The following is a 24,295-nucleotide window of genomic DNA, read 5'->3' as shown; positions in this document are numbered from 1 at the left end:
CCAAAAACATTCTCACTTGTCTTTGAGTTTTAGGTGGCTGCATTCATTGTATCATTGTAATTCTTTCTATAGTGACTTGTCTGATTCCTTTGGCAATCTTATGACCTAAGTATTGCACTTCTTTCTGACAAAATTGTAATTTAGAGGGAGACACTTTATGTCCCTCTTCTGCCAAATGATTCAGCAATGCAACAGTGTCAGTTATACATGCATCTTTTGACTTTGATGCCACTAGGAGATCATCAATATATTGAACCAAAACAGACTCTCCAGGCATGCTCAAACTTTCTAATGATTTATTTAGCAATTGATTAAAGATCAATGGACTTTCAGTATACCCTTGAGGAATTCGGCACCATGCCAAAATACAATCTCCGCCTCTGAACGCAAAAATTGGCTGGCTTTCTGGGTGCAATGGAACTGTAAAGAACGCATTACATAGATCGAACACAGTGTACCATTCTGCATCATGGGGAATTTGATATAAAATCACTGCTGGATTTGGTACAATCGGACAACATGTGACAACTATTTTGTTAACCTTTCTCAAATCCTGTACAATTCTAAAGGTTCCATTTGGCTTTTTCAATCTCTTTATCGGTGAATTACAAGGACTACTCTCTATTTCTCTCAGTATGCCTTGTTCAATCATTTTGTTTATTACTGGGGTTATTCCTTCAATTATCTCTGCAGTCATTTTGTACTGGGGAATGTTCGGGTAATTTGCACATTCTTTTACAGAGATTTTTACAGGATCTACATCTCTCATCAATCCAATATCTTCTCCAGTGAAATCCCACACTTTCTCTTTCACTACCTTTTTCAATTCATCAGGAATCTTTTCTCGATCAAACACAGGAAACAATTTATTTTGTTCTGCCTCAATCATAAGCATAGTCATTTTATACAGGTTATCTTCATCTGGGGTTTGCAGTTCTATGCCATCTGGTGAACAGTATATGGCACAGTTCATCTTGCACAAAATATCTCGTCCTAACAGATTTACGGGGCTACTATCACACACCACAAATCGGTGCATATCTTTGAAATTTCCAATTTCTATTTCAACTGGTTGTTTCAAAGAGGTTTTAATTTGCCTATTAGCTACGCCTACAACCTGGATATGATCTCCCGAGAGAGGAAGGTTTTGAACTTCCACTGATCTAAAAGTAGAACGGGTAGCACCTGTGTCCACTAGGAAAGTTATTTCTACATCATTCACTTTTCCGTTTATGAATGGACCAGACTGATCTGCCTGAAGAGTGTCTCCAAGCACACACTCATCTTCCTCTCTCAGGCACCGTCAGAAACTTTCATCCAACTCACTCCCACCTTCCTCTTGTAACCAATACTGGGGACTCACATTCACTCTGGGCGATCTATTTACCTGCTCGCCTCCGCTGAATCCTGTCTCTGCACTGTATCTCTGATGGTTTACACTGTGTGGAAGTGGCACTTGCGGCACCTGACTTTGCTGAGTAACTATCTGCTGCTGTTGCGGTTGCTGTTGAATTACCTCATTCTGCACCTGTGTATTCAATGATGTATTTTCTGGATTAACTCTTGGTGGATACTTACACTCTTTTCTCCAATGCCCTATCCTGCCGCCATTATGACAGGGATATTTTTTCTTCAGCTCTTCTATATTCCCTACTAATTTTGTTTTTCCAAAACTTCCTTTCAGTTTTCCCTGATTTGGGTCATTATATTTACTGTCCATTTGTGCTACTTTCTGCTACCTTCACTTGTGCCCACATAGCTTTCTCTTTTATTTTCTTTTGTTTTGCATCAATTTTTTCACCGCAATATTTAGCTTTTCTCAAAACCTCATCTACGGCTCTCGACTGCCATCCTATCAAGGTGTGTCGGATCATGTCTCCAATTTCTGGTCTTAATCTGTACACAAACCGATATACAAAATGACTCATGTCTTTTTCACTCAGTTCTTCATATCCACTGTACTGTTTAAATACCAACAACAGTCTCTCATAAAATGCATGTACATATTCTTTAGGCTCCTGCGTTGTTCTGTCTATTTTAAACCAATCTGTCTCTTTTGGTGGAATTTTATTTTTCAAGAATACAATTGCTTGTTCTTATTTGCGCATTACATCGGGCGATGGGGCACCTGTCACTTTGTCTCGATGATATTCCTCCCTTGGCAAATCTACTGATATTTTGCATTCAGTCCATTAGTCTGCTGGCACAACTTTGTCAAATAATCCATCCAGATCAACCCATAACACTTTTGAAACTTTCACAAATCGATCTACCTGTCGATACCATTCCATTGGCTTTTCTCTCAATCTAGGCAAATCATTTGTAAATGACAACATATCCTGTCTGCTCCAAGGAACATGTACATATCCTCCTCCAGGTATTTCTCTCATAGGGAACTCATTTTCGACGGCCTCTTTATCTCTGACTGGAAACGCTAATGTGGATTTATCACTAGTTTCCTCTTTCTTCTTTGCCCATTTCACTCTTCATTTATTCACATCTCCCATCTCCATAACAACACAATTAATTCTTTTATTTGGGTTAATCTTCCGCCAGTATTCATGTTTTCAATGTCTTTTTCTGAAAAATCCACTCTATAGGATTTCTGTAATGTTTTATACTTTGCAAATTCTACTTCAAATTCATTTGCCAAGCCTTCTAATTGATCATGTACAGACTTCGCTTTCCATGTTATGCTTTTACACATTAACATAAGTTCATCATCTTGGTACGTTTTTAATCTATCTATTCCAATTGTTCCAATAATTAACTCCTCCATGTCTACTTTTAACCTCGCAACATCCAGTACTTTAGGTTCATGCTCTTTTAATTTCAGAGTTTTAATCCAATCACTTAATTCTTGCTCTGATGGTCCTACAGGAGTTTGCGTTAAATCTATTGTCTCTATGCTCTTTTCAGGTGTAGCAGAGTCAGATTCTGCTCCAATTGCCTACTTATAGGGTAAACTCTGATTAAAAGTCAAGTCAGGTGGATTTACATTGCTTACTCGTTTAACTGCTGACAAATCTGGATAAATGTTTCTGTTCAGCTTTTGCAAACCCTGTTGTAACGGGATTGTTAAACTTGGTTCTTTTACTCTCTTGTTTTCAAACACTGGAATTACATGTCCCATCGTTACTGGGACAGTTACTGCTTCTATGTTTTTTGTTAATTCTTGTATTTTCTCTGTCAGCGCATTTGTAGTCCGTATATATTCATCAGTACTTGTTTGTTCTTCTGCTCGTTTTTCTACTCTACTTACGCTCTCTCGCTCACTATTTTGCTTAGTAGTACCAGTAAGTCTTGGTTCTGTCATTGAGGTACTCTGATTATATCTCACTTCCACTCTTTCGGGTACGTCTTTAAAATTTGAAAATTGCTTTGGGGTTTCATTAATTCTTTCATCTACGGGTGGAGCATTAGGTGTAGGCCATAAAGAACCTGGTTGATAAGGGGGCGGTTTCCTATTTAAAATTTCTTCTAGAACAGCATCCTCTGATTCACTGTCACCATAACCTTCTCTCCCTGATTCTACATTTTTTCTCTTTTCTGTGCATTTCCGCGCTTCATAATCATCCACTAGTCTGACTGGAAACATGCCATCACACATGTCAGCATTTCTCCATCTACACATTCTACTCTCATGTGTCTCTCCCCATAGATTACGATATCTACCTCTTGGCCTGGTATGTCCTTTCAACCTCTCGCTTTCCAATTCATGCATCTTATCTTCCCATTCAACTAAAGCTTCAAACGGAGCCGGTCTAGGTCTTGGGTCAAGTTTCATACAGCTAGATTCATGTAGCCAAATTGCGATCGCAATAGCTGCGAATTCGCAATTGCGATCTCAATTTGACGGAAAGGAATTCATGATACAGAAAACTCCAAAAATGCGAATTCGCTAAATAAAAATTGCGACTTCGCAAATAAATTAGCAGAATCCTGGAAGATGGCCATTTGCGATTCTGAAATTGCGAGAAACCGTGGATTCTGCGAAGTCATTTGCGAAATCGCAAAACATTCGCAATCGCCATTCATGAAAAATCGCTAAATGCGAAAAACCCGAAAATCGCAATTTGCGACGCGCAAATTAATAAGAATACAAATCAGGTGGTAACCAGTAAGGACATTTTTTTTCTTTCAAAAAACGGTTAACAAACTACCAACAGGTGCAGGGCTGACCCACACATTTAAGGACATGCAGCTGGAGCCTGAGGATTCTCACAATGCCAGGACTCTACATGGTGGTGAGGCGGCGAAGGCTACAGTGAGCAGACTCCGGGAGTCTTTGCCAAAGAGCCGATTATCGTCCTTGCAGACACCCTCGATCAAATATTCGAGCTCTTGCTCTGAAAATTTAATTTTCCTTTTTCTTCCAGTAGAAGATTCTCCTGCATCCTCCTGTGACATGCTGGGCACTTGGGTGTCTCCTGGTTTTCACCTGTAGGCACTCTGGAGGGGAGCTCTGGCAATGCTGTTTCCACTTCAGGCTCTCACTGCTGAATGGGGGTGGAACCTGCATACTTCCTGGTTGTGATGTCATCACTGTGCTCAGAATGCGACTTCCCGTTTTTGCGATCTCGCAATTAGGGAGATCGCAATTTGCGATATCGGTAATTGCGAAATCGCAATTTCAACAGGGGTATCGGCAGATTCTGCGATTTTTTTACCGAATTTTGGGATCTCGCAATCGGCGATTGCGGCCGATTGCGAATCGCTTTTTCAACTCGCAAATTGTCATGAATGCCAATATGCGATTTCTAAATTGCGATTTGCTTTTTCTCGCAATTTAGAAATCGCAAAATTGGACTTTGATGAATCTAGCTGTTAATCTTTTCTCTCAAATTTCTCAAAACTGCCACCTCAAAAGATCCTCCTTCTGGAAAAGCTAACACTCCATCATTTCTGGTATATCTCACCCAATTCTCTAACCAAACACACGTATGGTATCCATATTTTGACAACATAGAGGAAGCAGGCGTTTTTGGCGGAGGAAGTAATTTTCCCTCTCTGGTGACTATCGCCTTGTCCTTTACAAGCACATTTTTCAATTTCTTAAACCATGAAGGTTTCTTCTTTTCTTCTTCATAATAGTAATCAATTTTTCTGTAAATTCCCTGTCTTCCAAAAGATCGCGCACTTCCCTGTTGCTGTTCCGTAACACCAACCTATCACAGCTCGGTTCACAATAGCGTACCAATTAGAACAAGATACGTCTCTTTAGTGCTTAACCAATAGTTTCCCTGTTTTTAGTGATGCACCAATCAGCTCTTTGCCCTGTCTTGGTCACGCGGACCAATCCCAGGGCGACACTTTTGACGTCATCAGCACTCCGGCTTCTGCAGCGCCAACTGACCCCTCCTTTACAAGATTTTTTCAAGAAGCCGTATTTACAAGATAATTGACAAAATCGATTAGTAACTTACACAAAACAACTCCATTCGCCTGTTTCACTAAACAAAGTGATAGAATTTCTCAATCGCACAAGTATTCTGTATTTCCAGTAGACAGCGCTTACCTCTTCTCTACCACAGAATTTTACACTCGCCAATAAAGTAGCACCACTTCCTCTACTTTACCCTTCTCTCAAGCTCGGGTTAAGCTCTATTACTCTCCCAGCAGTAAGTTTTAAATCAGGATACACAATGATCCCTGTCCTTAAAACCAAGATTTTATAGACTGCCCTCGCTATGCATTTATCCTTTCACTCGGAAAGTCCCTAAACCAGTGATGTTCGACAACACCACTTGTGATATACGACGATACCACCGCAGTATACGACAATACTACTTTTTGAAACAGACTATGCAATGTGTGACTTCATTGCCACACTTCCTCTGCCTGCAGACAGAGTGACCAGCTTCACGCAATACTCAGAAGCCTTTTCCGGACTACATATAATGTAATACGAACTCAACAGATGTTAGTCATAATTATGTACATCAAAAACCCTTATATAACGCTTTTATACACAATCCTAGCTAATTCTATAGCAATCAATGCTCTGCTACCAAGCTAATTACTGATGCAGCGGTTCACCAGAAATAATTTCTAAAACCATGTCACCTTTCCCTGAAGTACAAATTCATACATATACTCGACAGTGGGGCCCATAACACTGCAAGTTGCTCACAAATCACTTACACCCTACTCCATGGATCAGTGAAATTCATAGGAGAGCGGCTGTATCATAGTGGAGTGTCTAAAACTAAACCAAATATTTATACTATTTACACCTGCAGTTTAAATGAGTTTAACATGGTTTTCATTAGTAAGACATTTATTTAGACACGCCACCTTTAAGGTTGACGGATCTGCTAGTAAGAAATTAGGTGTAGGAATACTCAAGACAAGCTTAATTCTCCATTTATCTAATTTTTATTAAAAGCAAATTTGACATATCTAAAGATTATTCACTTTATTTATTTCTTTATTCAAAGCAGACATTTTAAAAAGCAAATTAAAGATTTTATTTCAAACAGTTAATTCCATTTATTTAAGAAAATTCAGAAACAGACATTATCATTTAAGTTCAGAATGCAAGTATTAGCAAAAGACAGATAGTTCCCAAAATTCATTCTCCTAACTCCCTAACTCAAAACCCTCACCTAAAGTACATTTCCTGTTAAAAGAGAAAATTATGAACCAGTCAGAATCTTACATCCCAGGAAAATCAGCATTCCAGCAGCATCTCTGGTAGAAATCGAGAAGTTTTTGTTTTTCAGTCATAATATTCAGTTGCTAGTTACTTTGCAATAATGCCAATTTTGCAGTTAAAAGATGCAGTCATAGCTGTGCCTTTAGTTCAGTGATTTTATTTTTGATATATGTGAATGGTGATGTTCAAGGGTCAAGGGGTGCAATGTAGTGAATCAGCCACTTTGGTGGTCTGATGGTCTGTGATGACCCTCGATCACCACCATTGTGTACTGACTTTAGTGTGCTATGTTACTTTAGCCTTAATGTAGGATGGTCTTGCATTACAATAATCTTGCCAAAGAATAGAAGGTATGGGATGTCGAGGTGCAGTGTTGTTGGTGATGGTGCACACATGTGCTCCATAGTGGATACTGAGGGATTAAGTGCATAGTGTTATTTGAGTTAGGTGAATTATGACTTTAGCCTATTGGCTTTGACGTGGTCTAATATCATTCTGCTTTCCAAGTAGTAGAGGCCTATGCTTGAGCAACTCCATATTCTAAACTGCAGCCATCTTCTGAGCCTCTGTAGGTGAGAGGTTATATTTGAGATTACATGTGTTGTTCACCAGCAGTGAACGAGAGCAGACCAGTTCTTATCAAGAGGAATGTGCCTTCTTCGCATTGGCGTCATAACAAAACGCTTGGCCAGCTGCTGTTGGGTGCCTGGTGTGGAAAGGTACAGGAATCTTGTGAGAAAGGTAGGCGGGTTCTTCCAGAAGCTTCGATAGAGGATAGAATTCTATATTAGAGAAAGGGGGTCCGAGAGAGGGAGAGATGCTGAGATGCTGAGATGCTGGTCTGGTGGTTTGGCGGTCTGGTGATACATCACGGTGCAGAGTGCAGTCGTGTCCCAACCAGAGAGGAAAAGAGAGACGGACCCTTCTTCAGATGACAAGACGCCTAAGATTATGGTGAGGTGTTCCAGGTGTACTTATTGTATCTAACTATGTCTTTTATTTTCAGGCTCTATGTATATGTATGTGTTGATGATTGCTACTAATGTTTACTGTGATGTTTAGTTATTTCTTTCTTTTGTCATCCTATTATCATGTAATAAAGAAACCCTAGAGCATATCATTTGTTTGTATTCCTTGTGAGGGAAGGTCGGGACCCTTTTTTACCAAGTACTTTCAGAGGGGTGGGCGATTCCCCTCTAATGGGTAATTGTTGATACGGGAGGGAAATCGACTCTCATCAGGGATGTCTAAATTCTAATTATTCTATCCAATACATTGCTAGGAGGAGCATGCGTTGTGTACCCTCCCGGATGGGGAGGTGTTGTGATTTGTTGTGTACCCTCTCGGATGGGGAGGTGTTGTGACTTGTTATTTGCGAACTCCTCTGCAATGGTCTTATATGTTGTCAGTGTTTATTCCTTTCTTAGGTAAGTATTGTGAAATGTGGTGTCTTTCTGGATCCTGAGAAAGGATGTGGTAAGTAATGGCCTGGTGACTGACAGAAGCACCAAAACATACAGAGAAGTAGGTCATTACAGATGAGCATCACCTCAACATCACATTATACTTTTTCCTTCCGTCAATAATTTTTTTAAGGGTCTATTGTTTGTCAGAGTCCGGCCTAGTCGAGTTTCTTGATTGGTAACTTTTCCTGATTTTCACATGTTCTGAACCATTGCGATCATCACTTGGCAGCCATCTATACTTCCAGGCCATGCCGACCTTGAACTGCCTTCATTCCAAGCACAAGCAGCTCGCATTCAAACTCAGTGTCGGGCTTGCGCATGCTCAGTTCATTTTCTATTCACAGTTCAGCAAGTCATCAATCTTTTATTAGGCCTCACAGGCCAGAATGGAAAGTATCATAGAAACAAACACAAACGAAGGTTAATTTACTAAGGTTTTCCCTATTAGTAGTTACCTAGCAAATAAGCCACATTTATGCGTGATATACTCACCTATTTCCAACCTCGAGCCACAAATACATAACCAGAAGCACATTTATGCTGCATTTCCTTATTTCAAAAGCTGCTTATTAGTTTACAACATGACAGAATCACACGATTAGTTAATTATGTTTCCAACACATATTCAAAATTAATTTCCACGTATATCTGTGTATGTGCAACTTTTATTCTAAGTTGATTAGTTTTACACACCATTCCATTAGTTCAGAATATTGTTATGGAAGTGTGACTTCACAAGGAGTACACAAAATGTTGTTTCTCCACCTTGCTCCATCAGGTCTGCCAATCAGAACTATGCCTTTCCCCCTTCACGATTATCGCCAGAGTAGCAGCTAAGGTCACACGACAGAAAACAAATCTGATTTAGTGAATCCAATTTTGAGGTCACCACGTGGTTCCCAAGTCTGATGGAGTTGGCTGGGGACCGACTGATAGTATTGCCGGTAACACCGGATATTCTGGAAGATTGCACCTGAAAGGCCTAACCCTTGGTGCTGCAGGGACACTTGAAGCTCATGGCCTGGAGGATTTCCGGAGATGATGAGCAAACAATGAGCTTTTGGAACAGGCTACGGAAATCCATCAAGTGCGCCTGGGCAGAGGGCACCATCAAGTGCTATAGAATGGCCGAGAGAAAGTGGGCACGTTGGTGTTTGGCAAAACACCTGGATACCATGAGGCCAGGTGTTATCCACGTCATAATTTTTTTCTCTGAGATAAAATAGATGAGATAATGCAACAGATACAGGAGCGAATAAAAGAAGTCGAACAGAGGGTATCTGATCTCAAGGATCGCTCCATTGTTTGGGCAAAGACGTTATCATTATCCCAAAAAAGCTACAAGCCTCTCAAAGCAAAATTGATGAAATGAAAAACTAAGCAAGAAGATCTGACTTGCATTTTGAGGGGGCTGAAAATATGGGGAGTGCAAGAGCCCTCTCCAGTTGATGGAAACATTGATTACATTACATTGATTAAAATGCACATCCTTGGGAATGCCCCTTCGGACCTTAACATGATGCAGGCTCACTGGATCCCCGCTCAACACACATCCAACGCAAAATGCAGATGGCACTTAGTGCTGTTTTAGTCTGAAGGAGCAACCTTCCGTGAGCCTCGCCTTCCCCCCTGTGGGCTGACAAAGAACCGTAGAACAGCCCACACACAGGACCACCGTTTGTGCATGACTAAATAGAGTGGTGATTTTGTAGCAACCTGGACACATCCATCCATGCCTTTTATTTATGTGACTGACTCTTCTCCAGCTAGACTGGCATTTCCAAGGCACCAGCCAGCCACATGTCTGATTTACTGACAAGTTAGTTGTCTTCCAGATTTCTCTAAAATTCTGTTACTTTTACCTTCACAAAGTCCTAACCAAGATTCAGAATAATGCGAACTTCAAGGCAGTGCCACCTTTCTTCCGCAGCTAGCAAAATTTAAGGATTTGGGTGGTTCTAACTCATTCTTCACAAAAGATTGCTGTCACTAAATTGCCAAAATACTAGCTCATTTCGAACGCGCATATATCATTAAAAGTGCTCGTAATGATTAAATAGGTATTTTGATCATTAGATGGTTTATTTGCCAGTTCTGTCTTTCCTACAGAATCCGGGCCCATACCAAATGTTTCTAGAAGCAGGCCAATATAAAATACCGAAAGCCAGCTACCCAAAAAAAAGTTTGAAGATGTATTTTTATGTGTTTCGGGAACCTGCATGCTGTGCATAAATACGCACTTTGTACTTAAAGCCGTTGCTTACGAGAAGTGTTTACGCACGCTTGCAGGTTTTCAAAACACAAATATGGAGTGCTTCCCGGTCAGAGGGCCTAAGTAAAAAGGCTTTCTGTTTTTCCACTAGGGGCTTTTTTTAGCAAGACCAAGGCATCTCATCATCCGTCAGCCTGGGGGAGGGTCACTGGGAGCATACTTAGGTGCAATAATAGGGAACCCAACAATCAGGTCGGGCTGATGGGGAGGACGGTGGGCATACCTCCCTTTCGGATTGGATGGGGGGGTGGTTTGAGGACAGGGCAGGTCAGAAGCAGTAACAAACATTTGCAATGCAATATGTCTTGTATTTCTTAACATTAGAGCTGTTCCTCTAATGTTGCCCATTCTCCAATAGCTCTGTGTGTGTGATTTTTGTTATCAATTTCAAATGGCACCTATGTTTTTTTTGCTTTAGAGGGAACATAGGTCACGACCCCAGTGTTCCATGGCAGTGGAGGGTTTCTGAGCATTTGACCTGCCAGCCTAAATCAACAACAAGATGCAAGTCTCAATACTACTTTTAGTAACAGTAGTTATTAAGATGCACTTGGAGAAACATAAAAATATACAAGTATTGGTAAAGGCAGTTGGACTGGCTTGTATGTTTAATCCTGCTTAAATCACAAAAAAGAACCGGTTGCAGTGGTAGTGAAAAAAAAACGATTGCTTTAAATGTACAATGCATCTATGAGTGTCTCTCATGCATTGCAATGCAATCACTCCACAGGAGATGGGATGATACACCAAACATCTGATGGAGTGAGGTGATGAATTAAATTTTGTTCAAACTCGCGAAGTTAAACTTCCATAAAAATGTAACTCTATTAACAAGCATGTGGTGAAAATTATTAATCAACTTAGTTTTAAAATGCATTTATACAGAAACACGAGGGACTAACTTGTGTGCTCTATGTTGCAATTGCGAAGAAAATAATAAACTAACCTTGTCTATTGTCTTTGTCAGTATTAAATGCGGCTGTTTAACTGATGGCATGTGCTTATTTGTGTGCTTATGTTATGTCTTTTCTGTGACAAAAGCTCGTGGAGAATCCTTGCAGTCTAAAAGAAGAAAGTAGATATAAAATGCTGCTTTGTGTGCTCAGCTAGGTAACATAAATTAACGGGTTAATAATTAGCAAAGGGGGTGGGTAACAGAATGGGTCTCAATTCTCTAAATAATTCATGTTTTTTGTTTGTTTGAATAATAGTTTCCGAATGAGGCCTAAGGCCTGCTAAGAAATGGCGTTTCGAAACTTGTCCAGAGAGGAGCCTTGCACAGAAGTGGAAACTTTTACCACGTTGACATCTTTGCCAGAAAATGCAGTTTAATAAGTTGTGCTAAACGTGCTCTTGGAGAAAAAGGCTCAAGGACAGGAAATCGACATGATAGCCAAGGCAAAGAAGTTGTGAACTGTAACTAGAGTGAAAAGTATCACTTTTGAGGAAGCCAAATGACGCGAAAGCAAAGAACAATAGGGCTTAAGAAAAAGCCTGATCTTGGTTTGGAAACGGTGATGACCTAACGTGGACTGACATAAATCAGCCAATAGGAAACCTGGATTACTAAGAAAGAATACAAATGTAGAAAAGTCTAGCTAGATAGAAAGGTATAAAACCTGACTTCATGGGCAGGAGGGCGCTTCTCGCTTTCCGATTCCTGAATGGCGTGACGTGCTGTTGGACTCTTTGGCGCACGTAAGGACAGCAGACATTTAAAGATTATTCTTTTAGGTGAAGCGAGTTTTAGACAGGGAAATAGGATTAGGGAATGGAAACTGTTATTTTGTTTTTAAATCATGCTACTGATTTGCTTTAAAAATGTCAGTCTAATAAGTCATTTCCTTAATAATGCTGCTTTCATATTGCTGATAAAATAAAGATTTATAATCATAAATGCTCTTTCTTTGAATAATAAAGTCAATGAAAATTAGATTTTGAAACGACAAGCTGGTCTTGTTTATTCATGGTCTAGTTACCATCAGTTGATCCATTTGCCTAGTGACTTAATTAAAATGATATATGTTTAAAACCATGGTAAGAAATGATAAACTGCAGTTGTATATAAATATGTAAATAGTTTGTTAATAGTTCTGATTAATTAGGTCACATGATTCAGTCCCTCAAAAATTGTCTCGTTGGTTTATGGGCCTTATTAGAGATTCATGATTAATGGTGAGTATTATGGTGCTAGGTAGCGTTGGTGAGACAGTTTTTCATTAGGAGCGCTGGATCAATTACTTGGTAGCAGAGTTACGGTTACTATGGTAAGGGACATGCTACATGGTAAATACATAGGATTGATGACTAAAACATGTTAAGTTTGTTCAGTTGTTATATGTAGTCGAAAGGTTTTTTCCAGCAGTGTGAAAATTCCTGGTATGCCGGCAAGCAAAAGTAAAAAGTGTAGTGTAACAGGTGAAGTTGCACAGTGCATTTGTTCTGTTTCAAATAGTGGTATTGTCATATATCACTAGTGTTGTGGACGTACAGCACAAGTTTAGGGATTTAGAGTGTGTAAGGTAGAATGTATAGTGAGGATTGTCTATGAAATCGTAGCTTTCGAGTATAGGAACCGGTGTCCTGTTTTAAAACTCACTGTGAAAAGAGTAGTAGAATTTATCCAAGCTAGAGTGAAGGGTAAGGAAGCATCGTCTATCTTACTGGCGAGTGAGGATTTCTATGGTGGGTTAAAGTCCTACCAGGATTCATGTATGCATGGTCAGGGATTTTTCCGTTTGAATGTGCGTAAATGATTTTGTAATATACGATTGAATGAAACTTTGAATTGTCACTAAATGTGCATTCAGAGAGAAACAAATTCGTTATTACTTGTTAGAAGGGTAGAGTAGCCTTACTTTATCAACGAATTTAAATATTCTGTGAGAATAGCGTCGTCTATTTCACTCTAAACAATACTTGAATGACTGGGAAAGCTATCACTTTATTTTAGCGAAACAGACAAATGGTTTGTTTTTGTGGAAGTTACTAACTGAATTCCATTGAAAAGATTTGTAAAATATGTCGCCGTGAAAATATTTTGTAAAGGAGGTGTCAGAGCGGAGCAAGGACAGAGAAGCTGCAGCGGCAGTATACGTCACTAGTGTCGCGCTGTGATTGGCTAGCATACGTCACAGTATTCGCGCACTGATTGGCTCATGTGACTAGACAGGCTTGCAGCTGATTGGCTCATCCTGAAAAGCAGTAATTCTATTGGTTGAGCAGAATAGTGACGAAGCTTAACCTGATTGGTTTGTTGGTGAGTTTCGCGCACGGATTGGTTGGTTTTGTGGAACAAGGAAATAGTTACGATCTTTTCCGAAGCAAGCGAAATTGTTTAAAATCATGGATTATTATTACATGAAAGAGAAAAAGAAGCTTTCATGGTTTCAGAAATTGAAAAATAAATTGAAACCTGACAAGAACATTGAAACGCGAGGTGGAAGATTACTTCATAAGTACAAAACACCTGCAGCTTATATGTTAGGTGAATATGGTTATCATACTTGCCTTTGGATGGAGAATTGGATGGAATATACCAAAAATGATGGTGTATTAGCATGGCCGGAAGATGGATCATTTAACATTAAGGTTTTGAAAAACTTAAGAGAAAAAATTATGACTCTTGTACCAAGGCCTAGACCTACTCAATTTGAGGCTTTAGCTGAATGGGAGGACGAAATGTTTGAATTAGAACGAGATAGTAGAGGTGTAACAAAAGGTACTAGATTAGACATTAATAGGGAAACTCATGAGGATAGAATGCGTCGATGGAGACGTGCAGACATGTGTGATGGTTTGTATCCAGCGAGATTTGGTGAGGCAACTGGTCAAAAGGGTGTTCAAAAGAAAAATAGTAATGGTGAAGATAGTGAATTAGAAGATGCGGTTTTAGAAGAGATTTATATTACAAAACCGAAACCGCCACCTTACCAACCAGTTTGTTCATGGTCTTCCCCGAGAATTCCACCAAGAATTTCCCCAAGTGCTCCTTCAAGAGAAATTATTGATGAGACATAACCTAGGTTAAATCAGAATAATGGAAAAACACCCGAAAGAGTAGAAACGAGAACTAATTCTAGTATATCAGAAGAAAATAGAAATTATGCTGAAACTCCAGTTCAGAGAAATGAAACCCCAAGAAATGTAATGAGAACAGAAAGATGTGTGGATATACCAAATACCTCAGAATATTTCCGATCAAAAGATGAATTAATACAGCAGTTAACTAAAAGCATGGAAGCAGTAACAGTACCAGTAACGATTGGACCTGTTCTTCCAGTATTTGATCAAAGAGAAGTTAGACATTCAGCTTTGACTGTTCCATTAAATGCAGAGATTCAGAAAGTGGCTGAAAAATTGTATTCAGATTTATCAGAAATTCACCGAGAGAAAACAATGATGCCCGACTTAACTTTTAATCAAAGTTTGATAAATAAAACTCCAACTGGTGCAGAATCTGATTCTGGAACTCCAGAAAGGAGCATAAATAAAATAGATTTAACACACACCCCACAAACCCCAGAATTTAAATTACTTGATGTTGCAAAATTGAAGGCAGATTTGGAGGAATTGATTATAGGTACAATTGGACCTGACAGTTTGAAGCTATATCAGGATGATGAATTATTATTTATTTGTAAAAGCATACAATGGAAAACGAAAACTAAGTATGATCAATTAGAGGAAATGGCTGCTGAATTAGAAGTAGATTTAAGTAGACAGAAAAATTTGCAGAAACATTATAGAGTGGATTTCTCTGAAAAAGACATTGAAAACATGAATACCACAGGAAGAATTATTCATATAAAAGATTTAATTGTGTTTCTAAAAAGATTGGGTGAATTAAGTAAATGGAGAGTAAAATGGACAAAGAAAAGAGAGGAATACAGAAGAGAAAGAGGAGAAGTAGTAAATGAGTTTCCAATGGGAGAAATACCAGGAGGAGGGTATGTGCATGTTCCATGGACAAGACAGGATATTTTACTGTTTACAAATGATTTTCCTCGGCTGAGAGAAAAACCTGTGGAATGGTATCGTCAGGTAGACAGATTTGTTAGGGTTTCAAAAGTTCTGTGGATTGATCTTGACGGATTCTTTGACATAGTTGTCCCATCCGATCTTTGGACAGAATGTAAAATTTCTATAGATTGGCCCAAAGAAGAACCTGCTCGAGATAGAATAACAGGTGCACCTCCATCGGATGTTATGAATCTGTAATCTGTAATTGTGTGGTTGAAAAACAAGATTCCCCCAAAAGAAGTAGATTGGGTTAAAATAGATAGAACAAATCAAGAGCCAAAAGAATCAGTACATTCATTTTATGAAAGATTACTGCTGGTATTTAAACAATATAGTGGTTATGAAAAATTGAGTGAAAAGGATATGAGCCATTTCATATACAGATCTGTTTATGGCTTAAGACCTGAAATTGGTGAAATGATTAGATCTGGAATAGTTGGCTGGCAATCACTTTCAGTAGATGATATTTTGAGAAAAGCAAAATACTGCAGTGATGAAATAGATGCTAAACAAAAGAAGCTAAAAGAAAAAGCTATGTGGGCACAGGTAAAAGTGGCCGAACAACAAATAGCAACTTTAGAAAACAAAAATGTTCATCAGAATCAAGGGAAATTTAAAGGTAATTATAATAAGCCAAAATTGATAGGAAATATTGAAGAGTTAAAGCAGAAACTCCCATGTTTTAATTGCGGCGAAATTGGACACTGGAAGCGCGAATGTAAGAATCCGCCCAGAAATTTTAAAAATGCATCATTAAATCCACAGATGCAGAATGAGATAAATCAGCAGCAACAGCTACAGTGACAGGTAGTGATTCAGAAAAGTCAGATACCACAACTGCCACTTCCAAACTGTGTAAATGTGCAGCGATACAGTACAGAAACAGGATTCTGCGGAGGTGAACAGGTAAACAGATCGCCAAGAGTGAATGTGTCAAATGTTTCTCAACAGTATTGGTTAAAAGAAAATGGAGGGAGTGATTCTGAGGATTACTTATGACGGTGCCTGAGAGAGGAGGAAGAGTGTGTGCTTGGAGCCACTCTTGAGGTAGATCAGTCTGGTCCATTTGTAAATGGTAAAGTGAATGATGTAGAAATCACTTTTCTAGTGGACACAGGTGCTACCCGTTCTACTGTTAGATCAGTGGAAATAGAAAACCTGCCTCTCTCTGGTGAAAAGATCCAAGTAGTTGGTGTAGCTAATCAATAAATTAAAACAGATTTAACAGAACCAGTTGAAGTTGAAATTGGTAAATTTAAGGACAAGCATAGATTTGTAGTTTGTAACAGCAGTCCTGTAAATCTGTTAGGAAGGGACATCCTTTGCAAGATGAACTGTAAAATATATTGCTCACAGGATGGTATTGAGCTCCAAACTCGAGAAGAAGATGGGCTTTACAAATTAACAATGTTAATGGTCGAAGCGGAAGAAAGTAAATTATTTCCTGCATTTGATAAAAATAATCTACCTGAAGAATTAAAAGAGACAGTCAATGCTAAAATTTGGGATTTGTCTGGAGACGAAATGGGTTTGATGAAAAATGCAGATCCAGTAAAAATATCAGTAAAACAAGGAGCAGATTATCCAAACATTCCTCAGTATAAAATGAAAGCAGAAGTTATTGAAGGTGTCACACCTGTAATTGACAAATTCATAAAACAAGGTGTTCTAAAAGAAATTGAAAGCAGTCCATGTAATTCACCGATTATGGGAATCAAAAAGCCAAACAGAACTTTCAGGATTGTTCAAGACCTGAGAAAGGTTAATCAAATAGTTGTTCCATGTTGCCCAGTTGTACCAAACCCAGCGGTAATTCTATATCAGATTCCGCATGATGCAGAATGGTATACAGTTATAGACCTTTGTAATGCATTCTTTACTGTTCCATTGCATCCAGAAAGCCAACACATTTTTGCGTTCAGGTTCAAAGAGCGTATCTTAGCATGGTGTCGAATCCCTCAAGGGTATACAGAGAGTCCATCTATTTTTAATCAGTTGCTAAAGAAATCCTTGGAAAATCTAGATTTACCTGGAAAATCGACATTAGTGCAGTATATTGATGATCTCCTTATGGCTGCAAAAACACGAGATAACTGTGTGACAGATACCATTACTCTTTTAAATTATTTGGCAGATGAGGGACATAAAGTGTCTCCTGCAAAATTACAGTTTTGCAAACAAGAAGTAAAATATCTTGGTCACAGAATTTCAAAAGGAATCAGGCAAGTGACAATTGAGAGAATAAAAATGATTCAAGGAATGCAACCACCAAAAACACAGAGACAGATCAGAATATTTCTAGGAATGGTAGGTTATTGTCGTCAATGGATTAGTGGATTTTCAGTAATTGCAAAACCATTGCAGAGACTGACAAAAGCAGACATAAAATACCCGATTACCCTAACAGAAACTGAGTTAGAAGCTTTTGAACAGTTAAAAAGAAGTTTGTGTGAAGCTCCAGCATTAGGAATGCCAGACTACGAAAAGGAATTTGAGCTGAATTGCAGTGAAAGGGAAGGATGTGCTTTATCAGTTTTGATTCAAAGACATGGAAGACTGAGAAAGCCAATAGCATGTTTCTCAGCTGTTCTTGATCCTGTTGCAAAAGCATTACCAGGCTGCTTAAAAGCAGTAGCTGCAACAAGTGTAAGTTTGGAACAAAGTGAAGGGATAATAATGGGATTCCCTGTAAAAGTATATGTACCCCATTCAGTTGAAATTCTCCTCACTAGAAGCAAAACACAGCATTTGACAAGTAACAGACTAACAAAATATGAAAAAGTTATTCTGGGATCAGATAACGTATCAATTGCAAGATGTGTGAATTTAAATCCTTCCACATTATTACCTGATGGTACTGTAACAGAAATCAGAAATGAAAAAGATATGGTTCATGAATGCTTGGATGTATTAGAATATTGCACCAAACCCAGGCAGGACATTAAAGATGTCCCATTAACTGAATCAGATTATGTTTTATTTGTTGATGGTTCATGTTTAAGAACAGATGAAGGTGTTCCGAGCGCAGCATACTCTGTGTGCACAGTTGCAGATATAGTTGAAGCCTCTTGTCTCAAAGGAATTCGTTCAGCTCAAGTAGCAGAATTGATTGCTTTGATTCGTGCATGTGAAAGAGCAAAAGAGTTAAAAGTTACCATAGTGACTGATAGTCAGTATGGATATGGCGTAGTCCATGACTATGGCCAGCTCTGGTCTCAAAGAGGTTATTTAACTTCTGCGGGAACTCCTATCAGGAATGCAAAATTGATCAAAAGGCTGATCGATGGTATTCAGCTACCAGAGAAAATTGCTGTTGTGAAGTGCACAGCTCACAAGAAGGGAGATGATTACATCACAAAAGGAAATGCATATGCTGACGAAATCGCAAAATTTGGTGCAAAGAATAATATGTCCATTAATCGGGAAAAAGACAATGAACATGTTTTGAACTCACTTATGCTAACATCTGTAGTTGAGACATGGCAAGGTGTAAAAGATTTACAAGATGAGGCAGATGATGAGGAAAAAGACACATGGTTAAAAGCAGGTTGCAGACAGAGAGAAGAAGATGAGATTTGGGTTTACAAAGATGACAGACCAGTTATGCCAGATAGCATGATTGCTGACATGGCTCGAATGTATCATGGTCCAGGACATCTTGGAAGAGATTCAATGATTAGATTGTTTAGGCAGACATGGTACAATCCAAAATTTAGATTAATTGCAGAATGTTTTTGTCAGAGATGCTTAATCTGCCAGCAGATCAATCCGAACAGAAAAACAGTTGTGAGCATGGGAATGATAGGACGGGAGGGTGGTCCTTGTACCAGATTACAGCTTGATTTTATTGACATGCCACCCCATAACAAGTTGAGATACGTCTTGGTGATAATCTGTCTATTTTCAAGATGGGTGGAAGCATTCCCAACTCATCACAATGATTCAATTACAGTGGCAAAATGGCTTTTGAGAGAAATCATACCAAGATATGGATTTCCAGTGACGGTCGAGACTGATCGTGGCACACATTTTGAAAACAGATTGTTACAATTGATTTGTGAAGCACTGGACATAAAGCAAAAGCTACACGTGCTTACATACCAGAAGCATCAGGTGTTGTTGAACAAGTGAATGGCACAATAAAGAATAGAATAGCTAAAATGTGTCTAGCTACAGGAATGAAGTGGACTGACGCACTTCCACTTGTTTTGATGTCTTTAAGAAGTACTCCAGATAGAAAAATAGGTTTGAGCCCCATGAAATTCTCATGGGCAGAGTCATGAGACAAGTATTTGTTCCAGTTGACAAACTATTGAGCATTAATGATAGCGTCATAATGGAATACTGCAAGAACTTATCTGATGTGGTGACTTCTGTGTTCCATCAGGTGGGAACTGAAGTGATTTTAAAAGAGAAGGAACAAGCTCATGATCTGTTACCAGGAGACTGGATGAGGACAAAAGTACACCGAAGAAGAAATTGCCTAGTACCCAGGTGGCAGAAGGCAAGACAGGTGATACTTGTTACAACAAATGCAGTAAAGTATAGAGGATTGAAGAGATGGATTCATGCTAGTCACACCATACGAGTGCCACCACCTGAAAATCCTGACGAAGGTGACACAACAGCTGATTCAGATTCTGAAGAAGAACCTGAAAGAAATCCAGATCCTGAAGATCGACAGGGAAGTCGACATCTGGAAAATTCAAAAGAGAATGAGGCATTGAATGAAGAAATTGAAGAGATTGTGATACTAGACTCTGAAAATGATGAAGATCTGCTAGATCAAGAAGCAGAAAAGGAGTCTGAACAAGAATTGATTCAAGATCAGGAGAGTATTGAAAAGCAGATTGGAAGCTCTGGAAGAAGGAACGAAGATTCTGAAACTGGTGGATTGGAAGTAATTGAAGAAGAAGAAGAAGACGAATTACCAAGTACCAGCTATGAGGATGATGTTCCTAACAGAGTGAAGCTGCCGAGTAAAGAAGTACCTGAATCTAGAGCTGATATCACAGAAAGCGAATCGGATGAAAGTGATGATGAATCCAAAGTGAAAAGATCAAGGAAAAGAGCTTGGAGAGTAGAGTGTAATCTAACTGAACCAAAGAAGAAATTATAAAGGAAAGGAGATAATTGGCCAGATGAAAATGAAGGCCTAAAATTCAAATTAGTGAACAGATCAAAAGAGCAGGTTAATGAGGTCTCAAGTCAGAAAGGAGACTCAGATAAGAAAAATCAAGCAGGAAAGAAAATAGAAGTGATAAGCAGTAGAGCAAAGAGAGTGATAAAGCCAAATCAAAAGTATAAGTCGCCTGAGTGGACGTACATAATTATTCCTCCAGTAGTGGAAGTGAATAGTAGTAATCAAGAAGATTTAGATGACACAAGTGATAATGATTGATTTTGTATTTGACACAAGGTCGAAGAAATTGTGTTAGGTGACAGAAGGTCGAAGAAATTGTGTTAGCTGGAAAAAACACATTGATGTAAGACGTAAGGTCGAAGAAAAGCTATTAGAGAATAGGATGTTCTTAAAAAAAAAAGTAAAAAAGAGGGGTGATATTTAGTAATTTTTAAATTTTTGATTTTTTTTTAAAGGCTCTTGTTTCAAAGTAAAGATGCCTTCTACTAATAGCAATTCGTGATGCTCTATTTTAAGAAGATGTTGCAAAATGTCTTCTATATGTGTAATCCTAATAATTTTGGTTTGGTTGATTTTAGCTGTCATTTTTCCTTTTGGAATTGATAAAGAAATGTATAAAACTAACATGACTAGTAAAGTTGTGGTTAAACAAGATAACCATGATATAGTAGGCAAGACTAATAAAATCATTGAGCATAAACCAGAGATCCACCAAGATAGATCTGTTGGAGATTTTTCTAGTAATACCTTTTCAAGACTTTTATCTGAATATGTTAAGGTGATGGATGTAAAAGATTGTTACACTTGTGTGAAATGACCTACTTCTGTCTCGGAAGGAGTCACTTATAATATGCTTCCTCTTACTTATGGCATCACCTGTAGTGTAATAGCTAGTTTGTTTTATCGAACAGGTCGTTTAGAATATCACTATTCTAATTTTGATGAAATTTTTGCAAATTTAAAAGTTCATAACAGCCTGAATAAACTGAAACATGCTAAACAGATGAGGGAATTTTTCATAGTAACTAATGAACTTACTTATGAGTATGCTTTTAGAAATAATCTAACATGCAAATTGAGATCGGAAGAAAAATCATTCTTAAACATGGTTGAAGAGAGAAGGGCAATTTACAAGCGAAATGAGATGCTGAAACAAACCAAATCTAAGTTTTGGCAGATTGAGGATGAAAAGCTCAATGATAGAAACGAGAATGTTGCAATTCATATAGATAAACCTGTTAGCGGAAAACTTTGTATAAGAAGAGATAACACGTTATTTGACAATTACTTTGTAGGTGCTAGTCAATGTGAAGATACTTATCAAATCTTAGGGGGATGGGGATTTAAAGGAGGCAAAGATCCAAATTTTTTTCCTGGAATTTATTTTGTGTGTGGGAACAAAGCTTATTTCAGTCTCCCAGACCACTGGTATGGGACTTGCTATGTTGGTTTAGTTTTTCCAAAACATTTTCATGTAGATAGAAATGCAAAAGGCTCATTTGAAATTAGCAATCATCTGAGTAGATTCAGAAGGGAAAGCTTTTCAGAAACTTTGGGTGACATATTTGGTGCATTAATACCTATGGTAGGAATAACCCTGAATGCAAACAATATTAGAAAAATGTCTACAATTGTTGATAGATTGTCTACAGATACTGCTAGTGGATTTCAATTAGTGAATACAGAACTTATTGCTATGAGGACCATGGTAATGCAGAACCGTCTTGCATTAGACATTCTGCTAACTAAAGAGGGAGGAGTCTGTGGAATTTTGCATGTCCAGCATTGCTGTACATATATTCCAGACAAGAGCCAGAACATAGAGATGTATATCAAGAATATAACAGAATTACATGCTGAGGTAGAACCTTTAGAAGATGAAAATTTTCCAGAACGTTTGAGCAAAAGATTTGCAGCAATCAAAAACTGGTTTCAAGAGATTAGTAGTTCAATTTTAGGTAAAATACTTTGTCCTTTAATAGTCATAGTCATAGTGATGCTTCTGTTAAAAATTAGCTGCATGATACACAAGAGAAAGAAATATGTAAGGGAAAAGAAAAGAATTTACAAACTCAGAAAAGAAAAAGAAAAAGAAATAGAATTAGAAGAGTTTCGTAGATCTCAATATGAGAGTTGCAAACAAAAAGCTGAATCAAAAGTTTAGAAATACTAATATCAAGAAAGTCCAAAACATGTTCAAGGGTTGAAAAATTTTCTAAAATTTTGGGTGTTGTTTGGTGATTTTGAAATTACCAGATGAGGGAGTTGATGGAGCGAGGTGGTGAATAAAATTTTGTTCAAACTCGCGAAGTTAAACTTCCATAAAAATGTAACTCTATTAACAAGCATGTGGTGAAAATTATTAATCAACTTAGTTTTAAAATGCATTTATACAGAAACACGAGGGACTAACTTATGTGCTCTATGTTGCAATTAGCAATTGCGAAGAAAATAATAAACTAATCTTGTCTATTGTCTTTGTCAGTATTAAATGCGGCTGTTTAACTGATGGCATGTGCTTATTTGTGTGCTTATGTTATGTCTTTTCTGTGACAAAAGCTCGTGGAGAATCCTTGCAGCCTAAAGGAAGAAAGTAGATATAAAATGCTACTTTGTGTGCTCAGCTAGGTAACATAAATTAACGGGTTAATAATTAGCAAAGGGGGTGGGTAACAGAATGGGTCTCAATTCTCTAATTAATTAGAGATTCCTCTTTCCATCTGAGACAGTAGCCTGGCAAAACGCTACAACTCTACCACATTGCCTATGACTACTGCGCTTTAACATTCTTTAGCACCTGAGGCGGAAGCCGGGTGATAGCCTGTTCGTGTTTTAAAATATTTGTGTTTTACATTGCTTTTGATTTGCGGCGTAATTTGTGTTTTAATATTGCCCAATTGTTAATCCACATACCGCATTGCTCTGCGCGTGTCCCTCCGAGCTCACAGACGACTAGGTGCTGTGGCCGGAGACGCGGGATCAGCCCCCTCACGATTGCAGGTTAGAACTACAAGTCCCAGCGCTCTTGCGCCTTAGAAGGGACTACAAAGGAAGATGGCCACAGCTTCGAGCAGCGAACGCGAGCAGCGAGCGCGCCATAGTCGCGCCGGAGTCGAGCCACAGTCCAGCCCGTCTGCGCTCGTCCGCGCCGAGGACGGGCTAAGGGCCATCCACTATACACAGGTAACTAACTTACCTAGAGAGAAAATCCTAGCTTTGAATAAATATGCTCATACCAACTGCAACAATGTGCTCAACATTGATAAGTGGGCTGGCCCCATTAGCTGCCATGTCTGTAGGTACACGTTAGAACCTTACTTTCCTAATGTTAAGAAAGAGAAACTCACAATCTTCAAATGTGGCTTGATAAATGCATGCTCTATGTGCAAGAACTCTCTTCACATATTCGATTTGGTCAATGAAAATGAGCTGGATTGCCTATTCATAACAGAAACGTGGCTTCGGGAGTGGTCAAATCCAGACATAGTGCATGCCCTACCCCCTGGCTTTTCTATTTGCAGACAAGATCGCGTAGAGCAGCAGGGGGTGGTTTAGCCATCATCTATAGGGACATTTCTAAATGTTCAATTAGGGAGCTTCCAGATATTAAAGGAGCTGAGAGCTTGAATTTCTGTATACAAGTGCATGACACCTTTACTTTTTCAGGAGCACTGTTGTATCGCCCTCCCGGCCGACCCACACAGTTTCTTGCCAGCGTTGGGGAAGTGTTAAGT

The sequence above is a fragment of the Lissotriton helveticus genome, chromosome 7, assembly GCF_964261635.1.
Source record: "Lissotriton helveticus chromosome 7, aLisHel1.1, whole genome shotgun sequence".
In the NCBI taxonomy this organism is placed as follows: domain Eukaryota; kingdom Metazoa; phylum Chordata; class Amphibia; order Caudata; family Salamandridae; genus Lissotriton; species Lissotriton helveticus.
This window is presented reverse-complemented; position numbering follows the sequence as displayed.